The sequence below is a fragment of the Linepithema humile genome, chromosome 3 (genome assembly GCF_040581485.1).
Source record: "Linepithema humile isolate Giens D197 chromosome 3, Lhum_UNIL_v1.0, whole genome shotgun sequence".
NCBI classification, from domain to species: Eukaryota; Metazoa; Arthropoda; class Insecta; order Hymenoptera; family Formicidae; genus Linepithema; species Linepithema humile.
In genome coordinates, this window is record NC_090130.1 from 31230531 (window position 1) to 31244039 (window position 13509).

A 13509-nucleotide genomic window follows, 5' to 3' on the forward strand; every position below is an offset into this window, starting at 1 on the left:
CGTTTATATCAAATTTTACAGTTTTCAGTTCTAAGTGTTCGTTAGAAAATCAGAAAGCACGCATATCTAATGCACACTTCAATCAATATCACTGTATTAACGTGCAGAATTTTTAACTACAGATCATATAATTACTCTGTCAGTGATAGAGCTGTGGAAGCGATGTCGTTAATTGGATTACCGTGCTACAACTCATGGAATTTCATTACATAATTTAATTACAGTAATATGATAATGATGTAGCTATTAATTACTTTTCATATCCGACATAAACTAACAATATTCTAGTTCAATTGGCGTTTAATAACTGAAGTTTCGAACGAAATACAAATGAAATCATTTACGGGAGGAAGTGTTATGAAGATTAATTCGTATTTGTTAATAAAGAACGGATATGAAATCGCTCTCAATTACGGTGAATTTTGAACGTGTGTAGGTAAAAAATGTTCGTAGAGCGATAGTCAGTGGTGGTTGAATCATCGAGTGCTGTATTATATATAATCGCGAATATTTTGATTCATATAAATACATGTCGTTTGATCTATAGACGGCAGTTTTTGAATCACTTTTTATTCCAACATTAATGTTTCACATAATGGTACATAATGCCGATAATGGAGATACATACATCCATTAAAAGCCACCGCTGGCCGTTTCTTTATCGATCCTAAAAGATGGATGTGACGGTATTAAAGCAAAGACACCTCCATCAAGCAGGTTATTTTGTTGATCAAGATTAACAATAGATAGGCGAAAGATAAATAGAAACGAGTAGCAATAACACATATACATATAGTATCCGTACATCTTTTCATCTCTTTGAATTCTCGAGATAATATAGTAATATTTACAACTGCGATATACTACTATGACGCAAAAATGATCCTAAATAAATCGTTAAAATTAAGCATTTGACCATGAAGTGGATAAATTCAGAAATCAGGACGTCAAGGCTTTCCGCTCGATGATATCAATATCTATTTTATAATTTTAGTTATATCCGTCCGGTCAGCAGCATGGCTGTTCTAATTTTACGCATAGACTACAGCAAACCAGAGCAAAAAATTGTGACGTTATTACAGAGATAATCCGATTTTATTTTAAAACGACTTGAGATATGTATTTTAGAAAGTATCAGAACAGAAAATAAACAGCAGTTTATTGCAAGAATAAAGTAGTTCAATGATTCAAACATTTCCGCTATTGCAAAGAATATTTGTTTATTTTGGAAGAAACAGCAAAAGATGCCGGAGAAATTGTTTTCAACTAAAAATACCTCATAAGTCTCTTGTTGATATTATGTGTTGATTTTACCTTATAAATATTACAATATGTTATTAATAACAAGTGATTAAGCGAGAATTTAATGAACCGCGCTCAACACTTTCATCACTGACACTCTCGAAAGACACGCTGCGAATAACAACGTCATTTTTATCGTTATAACTTGGGGAAGTACATTATTGACGTGTGCCTTTTCTATCCGCGCATCGAAAGAGCGAATGCCCGTATATCTCCATAAAGTTCGGAGACCTGAAAACGCAGATTCTCGCATTTGTAGCCATTTCTACCAATTCTACTGTCTTTCTTCCGCTCACGTTCAACGATATGCCGTTGTCGCGACTGCATCTACCCGACATCGTCAGACATAACAGTTCGACCGAAGATTTCGTCGCGGAAAACTTTAAACCCCTCTTGCAATCTGGATTTTGTTTTCGGCTCTGGCCGTGCAAAACGACACGCTGGGGAACCGCGAAAGTTTTCAGTCCACGAGACGCCACTCGCGAATTTTCTCTCCCGACGCAAATTTACCCCTTTTTAGCGATGCACATCGGCAGAAAAACAAGTACATTTTTCGTCAAATAGTTCCGGCAAAATGAAGTTTTACGCAAGATACGCTGTGTATTTTCAAAGAAATATCAATCAAAAGAGAGTTCGGAAATATGCGTATCGATCAAAAGTTACAGTTGCTCACAATATTCCGAAAATATCTTAGAATTATGTATATTTCCTAGATTATTATGGAAATTAAATTTTTTTCCGTATTTAAAAAAAAATCATATTATTTTATATTTTTCTACACTCTTTCTTAAACTTTTTTTCAATTTTTTGCAATACTGTCTTGTAATTATAAAAAAAAAAAAAAATGGCAATTACAATAAAGAATATGCACATTATTGATAATATTAGTTTATATATTAATTGCTAGATATTTCATAATTCCGGGAATCTTTTCTTTAGCTATTAAAGGACTTGATCTAATTAAATATAATAAAAGAGCAAAATTGAAAACTTAATCCATTATTTTCTATGATAAAGTCCAATTTCGAAAGGAATTATATTTGTTTCACAGCGGACAAATACGTTAGGAAACGAAAAGTGGAACTGACATTTCCCAACTAGAGGGAACTACGAAACACTCTGTACACGCACGCCCTCAGCCAAACGATTTCTCTTAATTTCGCGAGGCGACGCCCGTAAATAGAAAGCAAACAAACGGATAACAGTCTCGTCGCGGCCCGTCGGACGAATTTAACGATGGGGCGCCACGCGAGTGGATATGTTAACTAGATTTTTCGTTTTTTTTTTCTCTCTTGTTTTTTGCGTCAGTGCGAAGTATGCACCGGTTTAACTAGATTCGTCGCAATTTGCGAAAATACCTCGACGCAGATAAAACGTAATCGTAATAGGAGATAGGACCAGTATTTATAAAAAAATTGAAAAACAAAAGCAAATAAATAAACATGTCAAATGCTTAGTAGTATGGAAAAATATGTTAGAAAATATTTAAAGATCTAAAGCAAAAAATTTTTCAACATTTATCACAATTTAAAATAATAAAAATAAAATATAAATTCGAAAAAGATTAATTCTGTAAGAATAAGAACGCGTTGCACAACTCAAAAATAAAACATTTATAAACGAATAAATGCTTGAATTTATTTTTAATAGTTTGATGTAGAGGACCTATTTCAAATTTATGGCACCTATCTTTTTTATCACTCTGTACACACACACATACACACACGCATTTATACCACCTATATGTAAACAATAACATTTATTAAAGCCATAAAAACAGTCAATATACCACCCAATGAGAAATATATCATGCTTATATATGGGGATTCGCTTTTTCAATGTTCGATATAACAGTGTAATATCAAAAGAAACCCAATAAATAATTTTACAATACAAGGACGAAAAATTTTATAAATAAAAATTTGATTTTTGTTCTTTATTACATTACTATACATTTGCATTTTATTTTAATAAATATTTGTTAAAAATTAATTAAAGTAATTATAGAATGTTGTTAAAACTATTAAAATCTCTGCCCAATAACTTTTATTTAAAAAATGCAAATTAGAATTTGACCTAGTTTTGGAAATTTGTATTATGAGAATATTATTGTAGTCGATGAGCAAAGTGAATTATGATCAAATTATAAATAAAAAATAAGAGATATCGGTAAAATCCGATAATACGCAATCGGTAATTATTAAGATTTTTTCACAAAAAAGAAACTTTCATAAATAAAAAATCTTTTTCTTCCTTTCTCTTTAATCCGCAAGTTTTATCATTATAAATAAAAAAGATATCGAAGGGTTTATACATTTTGTTTTCAATGAGCAACCAGATAACATGCACTACGATAATCCCGAGCTGAGTTGAAAATTTATTGGCACCCGTGAATCGCAATTGGGTTCTCTGTATCCTCTTTTATTTTGGGAAACGTCGGACGATAAAATGGGAAAAAATTAACGGTCGACCTATATCAACTTTAAATCAGATATCAAGCTGCGCGCGAGAAAGCAAGCATAAGAGGAATTTATATTAGTGTCGAGAGAAGTTCGAATGATCCGTGGTGCTCAATCACACCCGCTTTCGTTGTCGTGACTTCGTGCTCTCTTTAACAAATAATAAGGTTCAGAGAGTTTAATTTCACTACGTTAATTATATTCCACTTTGTATGCATCTAAATGTAATAATTGAAAAATTTGGAATAATTAGAATAAATTTGTGTAATTAAAATATACTGATTAAAATTAGAATAATTAGAATAAATTGATAATATATAGATATCAAATATGCACATTTGTTATTTCACAAAAAATGTACATATTTTTAAGTAGTTGATACATAATGTCTATCATGAATTAGAAATTGACGAGATTTCTTTCAACTTTAAGTAATTACGATGTAATAGATATTCATTAAATTATATATATCAATTTAATTCTGTTATAAGTTTTTAATTAATCGTGTAGAAAGTATCTGAGAAGGCTGCAAAGTAATGTGAATAACGAGGTATAGTGACTACTCTGTTATCTTACACGCGACACGTTTTAAAACGGAGATTTACGCCCTTTAATTAGTCATTTTACACGCCCATTTGCATAGTGCATAGTAAATGTAGATGATAAAAATTTGCCGTTACGGGATAATCCGGAATTCCTGCTAGCGTGGGTTAATGTCATGATAAAAAAGTCCGAGCGAGTTCCGTGATTACGCAATTCGCACGCAGTAAACGCTCGGTAAACGTGTGAGCGTAAAACGCAAACACAGACGTAGAGTGGTCCCGCGAGAACGCTGAGAGCTACTGACATCGCGCGCCGCTAGATCATAATTCATTGTGTCTGTACGTGCGCGGGACGTATTGTGAATACCTTAGATAGTTCACTTCATTTCACCTCCATCGCTTTATCACTAAATATTACCGGACTTACGCCGCTGGAGCTGCTCACTCGAGCAATCCGCAGCGATTTCATTGTTCGCGTTCCGCAGCCTTTACACTCATCAACATTATTACGGATGTGTACGTGCACCGACGTTTCCGTCTGCCGTTTGTGCACCGAGCGGTAAATCCGTGCAAGCGAGAAATAATACATTGCTGTCAAGTATACAACTGTGTACAAGCTGTCTCGGGTCTACCAAAAATATTACGGCTCAAGAGAAATATTACGTACTGGTTTCATTATCGAAGAACATTTCAGTAGTTACTGAATTATTTCATCTCAATTCGCCATTTATCTTTCATGAGTTTAGCCCAAATTTGGATTGACCTAAAGATATTTTACGATAACAATTAAAATATTAAAACTATTTAATTTTATAGGCATATACATATGTATTTAAGCGGCTATATCAGGATATCAGATTGCACGGTAAGCTAGTAACCCAATTATGTAAAACATACATAAGCATCGTATTATCGGAAAAAACTTAAATTAACCTTGCGCTTCAGGAAATAAAATCAGCGTGAGAATCCTATTTGCTTGACCCTTTATCGACCCTATTTGCCAACCCTAATGTTCAATATTAAATATCTCATTAATGAAGTATCGAGTTAAACATTTATAAAGATAATTCCTTGCATACTAATCGACTGATAGACTGCTCAGTATTATCTTTGTTGAACATAAATTTATCACAAATGTAAGGTACATTGTACATCTTTAACCCCGTGTTGCTTCGTTCGGATCTATGTCAATTCATGTTAATTTTCAAATATCTTGCATAACTCTATTAACATGGCTTCTAACAGTTCTAAATTATGATTTCGCGAAATCTTTAATTTTTATTCCATTTTTAAGCACACGATAAATCACTGGTCTATTATAAATTGCGAGAAAATGTAATATTTTGTTAAAATAATATTACAAAATATTTAGAAATAAATTTGAACTTAAACGTGTAGAATATTGAATATGCAATATATGTAAATATGTAAGAAACAGACTGGCAAAATTTTCAATATCAAATAAACTTTACAAATTTTACAAATTTTATGTTACAATCTAACATTTCATATATTAAGTATTCATAATTAATATTTATTTTATGAACAAAAAGTTTATATTAAAAATATAGCATAATTAATGTTGCAAAGAAAAAAAAAGCAGATTTTTATTAAAAGCTGGCTCTCTACACCCGAGTTATCTCGGATAACTTAAATGGAATTCTCAGGGCAATCGTGTCAATTTCGTAGCATAGTGACAGTAGTATAGGAGCTCGTCCGTCCCGCTTTTGTTGACGTTGAGACGCGTGCACATACGAATAAGGAGCTTCTATATCGTGGAGATCCCGGCGATACGTATTACGGGATCCCCGCGCAATTTCGCGAACAGGTACCGAGGCGGGTTTTCGGGGTGTCGTGTTTAGTGGCGATAAATTTCGGGGTTTGTACCTTAAGACGGCCGGCTACACACACACGCACTCCCGTGCTCGTATATGCGGCCGCGCACACCGGTGTCGGTGCGGCTGTTACGAAGACACCGCGAGAGCAGTGCGACACAAATTTTCCGTCGTGGCAGCTACGAGGACATATTTAAGATGTTCTCCTCGCGCGTTCTCATAATCTCCCCAATTTCCATTAGCGCTAGGTAATCCCCGCCGGGAAATACGTTTTTCACCCTTTTAGCTCAATCCGTTCTGTACTAATTCATCACGAATCGCAAATTCTCTTACACAATTCAGACTATGAACCGAATTGAATACTAATTCCGCCGTACGAAACACTGAAAGAAAATAGTTCAAAGAGAAACGAGTGGAAGATAAAAAAGTAGCATATATTGTTTTCTTGGATATTACGAAAAGTGTTAAGTAATAGCATATTATTATCTTTTCTAGCGTGATATAACTCCATTTTACAGTATTTCATTCTCGTTCCTATGTCTTTAATGTATGCCGTCTGTCCCGATTTATTATCGCGACTGCCTGCACTTCTAAGACGAAACTGCGAAAGCGAATTTCTAAGGAGATCCGCTCGCGAAGTGCTCGCGACGTAACAACAAGAACGTCGCTCGATTTCGTACACGACAACATGAGAGTTAACATACCCGATGTGAACTACGAACGAGCAAGATCTTGCACATAACTGGGATAATTGCGTTACGAGTTTAACCGTTCTAACGAGTATAGCGCTAACGATTTCTCGTCGGAGTTTGCACGGCACTCCTCATTACGCGGCGAACGCGTTGTGTCCTTTTAAACAGCGCCCCGGCATCTTCTACCCATTCTGTCTTTCTCTCTCTCTCTCTCATTCTTTTCCGTAGGACCCATACGAAAGCACGCAAAGCTCCCGCCGCACGGGACAAAGCGAAGTCAAGAAAGATGTCAGAATAGCGTTTCCGCGCTTTAATCCGCAACGCGCCGCAGGCTCGTTTTCTCGCGAGCGTACGGATCAACAAAAGCGGCGTTTCAGGCATTTACGGCAGCGTGCAAGAGAAGGATAATGTGAAGAACGGCTGCATCTCGTGAAGGTTTTGCGGGCCTCCGCGAAATAAACGAGTCTGGAATAATGTTCGCTGTCTTTGCCGCAGCGTCGCTTGCAATGACTCTCGCAGTAAATTCGTAAATGTTATCCTTCACTCATCCGTCAACATAAATTAGGGAAAAACCAGACTTTTTATGTAATTTTAATAAACATTTCCAAAACAGTCGGTAAATTGTACAAATCCTCACAATTAAAAAGACAAGAGCCATTAAATATAATTGTACAAGTAAATTGAAAAAGAAATAAAAAAATAGGCTAACAAAGTAGGCTTAAAATACGAGTCGGATAAGGAATATTCTAATTTGATTAATAAAAATGAAAAAAAATTCAAGATTTAATATTCATGTCAGCACTGATCAAAATATATAAAGAAAATATTACAGAATAAAAGAAAAAAAGTAGATTTGAATAATTAACATTATTCTTTATGAAATTTCAATTTTAAAACGGTTAGTTAAAATTCATTAATGCATAATATAAATTATCAAAACAACATTAACATAATTATGAAAAGTTTCTTTCCTAAGTTACTCATACCATATGTCAATACTTCTTATTATGTATTTTATAAAATGGCAAAGTTATTTTAAATGTAATAGAAATGTAATAGAAATCAATATCACGCTTTTATTAATATTTCCTCGACAGACGGTTAAAGAGGATTGCATTAATTATTTCCAGCAAAGTTTTATAAATGCAAATTTATACAAAACGATTAGAAACTTTTCATTAAAAAAAAACTACTACGTCGTTATAACTTTTCATCGGTTGTTGATGCATATAACGTTATCACCGGTAATAGTTATATCGTTGCTGGTGGACTTGAATTTTGGCGAACATCCAAATTTGCAACAAATTTGCAGAATTTCGATGGTAAATTGAAAGAACGCGGCCACGTGTGAAGAGCGCGTGAAAAACTGCACGAGACAGAATCTCGACGAGTGTGTATCATGTGCCGGATAAATTTTAGGACGAACCCGATCGGGTAACCGGATGGTTGTGCGATCCCTCTCAATTTAATATAACTGCTTTATGGGGACATTTGAAACGTATGACTTCATATACCAGGGATATGCGCGAGCAATTACAATCGCAATCGCTACGCCGGTGCCGCCACAAATTATTTTCGCTCTGGCGCATGAATCACGTCGGCAACGGCCGCGATGCGCGCAATCACGACAAAATAAAAGTCCCGTTGCTGCTGCGTGTAATATACCGCGCGAGCTAATTAGCGATAACCATAATACGCCGATTCGCCAAATCGCAACCGTGTTCGCTTTTGTTCCGGATTTAACGAAATTAACGTCGAAGTATGCGCAAATACGAAAAACAGCGATTATCGACACTTTACTGCTTTCAAATTTCCAATCACGATGTTGAATTACGGTACTATCATTGAATGATGCGCATTCATATAACTGCTACTATTATTATCGTGCATAATTATCAGAAAATGTCATTTGAGAGCAAATAATTCTCAATTCGAAGAGACAATCATTTATAAGAGTACTAAAATAGGTGGCCGACATGAGAGAAAAAATCGCGAGAGAGCCATAATAAAATATCTCACAATTTATATGTGCAAGTAAGCGTTTATGTTAAAATATAATAAAACTTACCCTGAAGGAAATTGAGTTAAAATCTAATTAATGTGCGAGAATATGTACAAGATTTTATATTTGCACATTAATATAATATACTTTTTGCAACTATCACATTTGTAGAGATGAAAATATAATTTTTTTACTGAACTTGTAGAATCTCATACAAGATAATTTGAAGAGAAATGACATTATGTCTTTTAAGATTAAAAATGTACACTTATTAAATTACAAAATTACTTACCGTAGTCGATGCCTTCTGGGCCTTCTTCACCTCTCAGCAGTCCTCACACGAGAACTCACACGAGGCACTCACACGAGGCACTCACACGCGACACTCTCACGCGACACTCACACGCGTTCGCGGCGCACGCATTGCTCGCGTGCGTACCCAAATGCGAAAATCGCACGATTCACTGTAAACGGAACGCGTATTTTATTACATTATGACGAAACAAATATATATCGTAGCACCGATTACGCGCACAAAGTTTATCTGTAAAATATAAATACATTTATATTACAATGATATCCGAAACAATACTATAGTTAGGTATATAAGTTATATATAGAATGTCCTAGACCAACTCTATCACCCGGTAATAGCAGATTCCTAAGATCATTTAGAAACAAAAATTTTTATATCAAAATATCAAGGCTACAAATTCGAAGTGTTTAAAATTGAGTAATTAATTAAATAAAATAGTGAATAAAATTGAATAATCAAATTGTCAAAAATTCACGCGCTCAGGCATGTCGCATATTAATTTTTATATCCTTATCATATGAGAAACCTTAGAAATCTGCTATTAACGGGTAATATAGTTAGTTTAAGACACCTTGTATATAATAATCATTAATAAATAAAAATGAATAAACTCATGTGGTTGCGCAAAAAATAAATAATATAATTATAAAAATGCTCACCGATGTCAATAATCAATTGATGTCATCTTGTTGCTTCTTTGCTGCAGAGAATCGCCTATACAAATCGATTCGTAATACGCAACTAATTACGATTACATAAGCCCGACACTCTCGGCATTTATTTATCGACAACACACTTTGACCGTAACATGAATTACAAAATATGCCGTCAATCTATTTAGCACTCCGAATACTTTTCACATGCGCGTGATTCCACTTTAGAAAAATTCAAAAAACAATAATATGTTAACCGACATTGCGCTAATCATTGTAAGCTAATGTTCATTACAAAAATACATATTTTGTCACGACCATTAGATGTCGCTATCATACCGTCCACCGCACGTACTCGCGATACTTTGAGTGAGCAAACAACATGAAGTAAACGTAATAATATAACGTAGTAAATCGATCAAAAGGATATTCAGTTAGTCAAAGAAGTCGACTCGATATGATACGAGATTAAAATAATTAAAAAATGCAGTTATAAACGACTATACGTATTAATTAATACAACCGTTATTTTTCAATACCTCTGATAACTGCGACGATTACTTGTTACATTTTTCGATACTTCTGATATTTGTTCGCACGCGAATTTCACTTTCAAATAAAAACTTTCGAGTAAAAGACGCGGAAATACAGAACAAATTCAATTCATTCTCAAAAGCAATGCATACAACGCAATGCGAATAATAGGCGATCAACATCAAGTTAGTAACACGATTTTGATTACGCATTGCTTCCCTGCGACATCCACCAGATAACATTACGTGCAAAAATTGACAAACGCTATAATATCCAATTAAATAAATTAAACAACTCTAATTCGAAAACTGTTTTGAATGGTGTTATATATCCAATGATGATTTTACTATTCTTATTTTGATGGCACGATGTGAAATACGTATTCTAAGAAACAGCAGCTCAATATGACGCAATAGATAGATAGGTTAGAAATAGCGAAAAACATGATTATGTATATATTGATAGTAATCGCATGTTCTCAATAATACATTACGATTATGGTCATTCTTTTCGAAATATTCTAATACGTAGTCACCTTAGATACCTAGTTAATTCCGAGTGGAAAGAAAACACAAGTCGCACAAGGCACGAAACAAACGCGAGTGATCCCGCTATTTCTCCGAATCGACGTGAAGTAAACAGTGCGTACGTAACTCATCGAGAAAAACAAGCATCTTACAGTGTTACCCATCCTGCTAGCTGGCGCCAAGTTAAAATCAGAATAAAAATGATAATATTAAATCTATTTCTTCTAGTCATAATTTCTTATATTTTTTTACATTTTTTATGCAATAAAATATGTATTGTTCTAAATTTGCACAAAAAAAGAAAAACACAACATTATCTATATAAACTAATTAAATAACTATGATTTACATATTACACTATATATTATAACATGACTTGTCTTATTCACTGCTATTTTGAAATTTTGTAATACAATACGAGTTAATGTTATTCAGTTTTTGACTTTGTTCAACATTTCTTTACACATGGGTTTGTTCTAAACGAAAAAAGCACACATAAAATACGAGAGCAATATCACTTTTTCTTTAAAAAAAAGTTTACCGAAAAGTAAGCTCTTGGTGATTACATGACTCGTTAAAAAAAAACGAGCACTCTGCACTGTTTACTGTGCCAGCCAGCGACAATTCAAAAGTCAAAATAAAAATGTTAGTATTATGTCTGTTTCTTTTAGCTGTAATTTCTTGCACTTTCTGCATTTAAAATAACATACGTGTATATTCTGGTTTGGAGAAAAAAAGGAACAATATGCAGAAAATGTAATTAAAATAAGTTACTCTCGCATATTTGCATTGATTCTATTAATTCGTCTGCTTTTTGTTTGCATTTAATATAACTAATAAATCAAATAATTTTTATATATTCTAATAATATTATATTTTATATTTTAATGTTTTAGTAAAATATATTTGCATCTATTGAATAATATATAAATGCCAAAAAAACAAAGTTTATGGAAAAAATGCATATTATTGCAATGAATATTCATCTAAAAATCTGCGATAATTTCAATCCGCCAGTGAAGTTGCCGACGGCAACTTTACGTTGTTTCGCAATTTGTAGCACTGATTCGCGATGGTAGACATAATCGCCAAAAGCTCGTATAATCGAGAAATAGTTAATCATTATTAACGTTAACTACTCTACTTAACTACTCCGAAAGCTCACTCGATAGCTCACTCAATGGTCGATCGCGATTCATTTCGAACAAGCAGTAATCATGAGTGATGCATCTCATTGCACCATAGATTCAATGAAAGCTGCACTAAGTGGACTCAAAAGGAAGCACTTGCGGTAAAGTTGCTATTGCATACATTAATCAACATTTTAAAATAATTACCGATTTGACTTTTTCGATATTTCCGACACTCGTTCGTGGACACAGGGTCGTTTTCGACAAGCTAACGCACAACGATACGAAGTGATCGTAGTGAGACATCTAACTGTCGTTAAGTGCTTCGTGATGACGTAATCAAGTGAAAGTGACCACACTAGTCAAACTAAAAACTGGTATGATGTATAATATATATATATATTACACAGTGTATAATTTATACCTTAAATTACCGATTAGGCATTTTCTAGATAAATTTTGGACATTCTCTCGATGTCTCTGAGCACTCGCGTGTTATGATCGTTGGTTACAAAATTTAGAGCTATTTAAATAAATTTTTAGCTGGGTTATGAAACACTTTTTTAGTTAACTCAAAAGTCAACTTGGTTAATGAATTTAAAGTCAAAATAGTAAATTGAAAGTATACGAGATTAATAATGTCGTACCAAATTAAATTAACTAATCAAATTAACTAATGATGTATCGACTCAGTACATAAAGTAAGAGTTAATAGCATTGTCGCATATTCGAGCCTAATAATAACAATGTGATAATAAATAGAATTTTAACTTAATATGATCTTAATTTTGCAACATCGTGATGAAAATGTATAATTAAAGACTCGAGATGACGTAAAGTTGCCGTTGGACAACAAATTTTTTGTATGTACATCGAAATACGTAATGAATAAACAAATAATGCGATTATTGCATTCTGCGTTAATTTCTCGTTCTAAATGCATTGCATCTATATTAAACGTTAAAAGTACAATGTGACAGATCATCACATCGCGTTTATTAGAGTCAGAGAAATGAAAATTTCAGCGAAGAGGTTATAACGTTAGTGAATATTGATTCATCAATTGATGAATAAATTATAAAATATAATAATTACATATTAATATGCTCAAATACGCGAACGCGGCATGGATAATTTTTACATTACATTTCATTATTATGATATTGAAATTATTAACCTGATTGTGTACCCTCAAACGCAAGCGTTGTTTTGACTAACGCGATGACTTCCACGAAGTACGTTGCGAGAGTTTACGGCTGCGTTCCGAAATTCACTGCCAGTACTGAAAATCTGCAGTTTACGTTACGTATATTGTAGATTTTCAGTACTGGCGGTGAATTTCGGAACGCAGCCTACGTGTCCCGCGATTTCGCCGTCGTCGCCGCGATCGCGTTACATTGCCGCGCATTTAGCCTGTATCGGAAACGAGTATCGGAAATATCTAATTCAGTAATGAGTGATCATCTTGAAGTATTAATTAACGTAATCGCGATTAATAGTATCCTTTGATATTCGCG

General features: G+C 33.9%; 1 protein-coding gene and 1 long non-coding RNA gene across 6 annotated transcripts in view; one reads left to right on the top strand and one right to left on the bottom strand.

Moving 5' to 3' along the window:
* Positions 1–12344, bottom strand: part of LOC105670394 (uncharacterized) — a 181398-nt gene extending 169054 nt beyond the window's left edge. For 2 of the 5 annotated variants that reach the window (XR_001100426.2, XR_010889100.1), the window contains exons 1-2: positions 9808–11352; positions 9125–9376 (exon numbers count right to left, since the gene is read on the bottom strand). This is a non-coding gene — a long non-coding RNA (uncharacterized lncRNA). Of the gene's footprint in view, positions 1–9124; positions 9377–9807; positions 11355–12199 lie in introns of those variants that run through there. The other 3 variants (XR_010889101.1, XR_001100425.2, XR_010889102.1) reach the window with 3 other exon arrangements.
* Positions 1–13509, top strand: part of LOC105670393 (defective proboscis extension response 1) — a 293881-nt gene that overhangs the window by 124705 nt on the left and 155667 nt on the right. The window lies entirely within an intron of this gene.